The following is a 2,500-nucleotide window of genomic DNA, read 5'->3' as shown; positions in this document are numbered from 1 at the left end:
AGATAATTTCAACACGCCATGATGATACTGAATGTCTGACAATGCTTCCTGATAATGCTTGCTTCCTCAGCGTCATCAGTGCTAAACCAATGCTAGCTACGCTTAGGCACCAACCGCACGTCTAACAAGGATAGACTAGCGTACCATAGTAGTATCACAAAAAGCAACACATGCCACTTTAACGCCTATCGTTTCCCAATCATCAGCACAAATCAAATGCTGGCTAGCACCAGTAGCACGTCAAACATAGATCAGCAAGCACATCATCATCGAATTGCCACACAAACAGCACCATCCCAAACTTCCAAAGCTAGACCACAACCCTGGATCGGTGTCGCAGAGACCTAACGAGGCATCCCCACACCACGCCAAGGCCCCCACTCGGAGGGGTATTATGCCACCGACTAGGAATCAAGCAACAGTCACCCAAGCTCGCGCTCAAAGGCAGTCTGGCACCTTCATCCCTTGCCATGCTCACCCACTGCTCCCCCCCTATATATACATATTGCACAAGGAGCTTGGTGACAGCAACACCCATTGCTTTCCCTGAGGATGTATATTTCTTAGTATGCGCACGGCGTCGAGGCACAGGTGAAGCCAACGGCGCTAGTTTCTGCGCCCTATGTCGAGGAAAATCAAGGCAACGGGCTAGTGTATGGGCACAACGTCGAGGAGACTCAAGGAGATGGGGCTATTTTTCAGGTCACCGTTCGAGAAATCAAGGCAACGTGTTGGGGGGGATGGCCTCTTTCATGGGTCGTGGGGCTTGGCTTGGCTTGCCTCGTGTGTGCTCGATACAGCCTCACGATTCTTATTTGCCCATCAACCATGCCGGGCACCTATGAGAATGAGACCCCATGGTACCCCCTATATATACATATTGCACAAAGAGCTTGGTGACAGGAACAGACATTGATTTCCCTGATGATGCATAATTTTTGGACACACACGACTTGGGGGCGAGGGGACACGGGAGTGGGGCGCCAATGGGGGGCGTTTTGGCCCCATTTTCGTCAAGAGCGGGCGTCTTGGCCATGCCTCGAGCGTGCCAGCCTCGAGAGCCTTGGGCGCTGGACATCCTTGGGGCGCCAATGGGCAGCAGTCCCATGGTTCCCCTATATATACATATTGCACAAAGAGCTTGGTGACAGGAACAGATATTGATTTGCCCAGGGATGCATAATTGTGCGAAATCGTCCATAACTCGCTCGAATTAATTCGGATTGACACAAAATTTTGTAGGGATGCTTTTTATTATAAATGAAAAGCTTTGAAATGAAAAAAAAAAACAAAATGTCATGTTTGAGGCGTAAATGTTTGTGTCCTATCCTTGGTCACGCCTTGAAGCGTTGGTTCCCTACTTGTTGGAATGTCGCTCAAATCAAGTAGGAATGCCATTGAAACATTGTGTGGGTCATTGTTAACATAGACGAATGGACTTGAAATGAAAATATATCATATTTGGGTTTTTGTCCCTGTCGCCTGGTGATAGGCAGGCAGATAAGGCTTTTAGGTATTCATAGGTGGCTTAGATGAACTCGAAAGAACACGAGTTGATCGGATTGGAACTCATATATTCAATTTACTATGTACTAAGTAGGAACTACACTTTGCTCCCTTCATCGTTTGACTTGCTTAGAAATCTGCTCATGGTTTGTCAAGGCCCCTTGTTCCTTAGACCGATGAGGATGGGATTGGGTTGCTCATGGGCATGTGTGTGGCAAGATGCCTTGTTCCATTGGTCGTTCATGGGTGTTCGTGTACGAAGTAAACTTGTTCCCTTGGTCGTTCATGGGGTTGTGTGTGGGAAGAAGCCTTCTTCACTTGGTCGTTCATGTGTGTTTGTTTGGGAGGTAGCCTTGTTCCCTTGGTCGTTCATGGGAATGTGTGTGGCAATACGCATTGTTCCTTGGTCGTTCATACCCTTGTTCCCTTGGTCGTTCATGGGTCTGTGTGTGGGAAGAGGCGTTGTTCACTTGGGTAGCCTGCTTGCCTTGCCAGCCCCATATGCATTGTTCCCTTGGTCGTTAGTGGATGGGTTTGTGTGTGGCATGGTGCCTTGTTCCCTTGTGTGGCCTGACTGCTTGGCTTGACATGACCTAGCCTTGCCAGCCTCACATCCATTGTTCACTTGGTCGTTCATGGGCATGTGTGTGGCAAGGTGCCTTGTTCCCTTGGTCGTTCATGGGGTTGTGTGTGGGAAGAAGCCTTGTTCCCTTGGTCGTTCATGTGTGTTTGTTTGGGAGGTAGCCTTGTTCCCTTGGTCGTTCATGGGAATGTGTGTGGCAATACGCATTGTTCCTTGGTCGTTCATACCCTTGTTCCCTTGGTCGTTCATGGGTCTGTGTGTGGGAAGAGGCGTTGTTCCCTTGGTCGTTCGTTCATGGGTTTGTGTGTGGCAAGGTGCCTTGTTCCCTTGTGTAGCCTGACTGCTTGGCTTGACATGACCTAGCCTTGCCAGCCTCACATCAATTGTGTAGCCTGACTGCTTGGCTTGCCG

This window comes from Lactuca saligna, unplaced genomic scaffold (assembly GCF_052625555.1).
Source record: "Lactuca saligna cultivar CGN05327 unplaced genomic scaffold, ASM5262555v1 scaffold_26, whole genome shotgun sequence".
Lineage (NCBI taxonomy): Eukaryota > Viridiplantae > Streptophyta > Magnoliopsida > Asterales > Asteraceae > Lactuca > Lactuca saligna.
Note: the sequence above shows the minus strand (reverse complement) of the source record.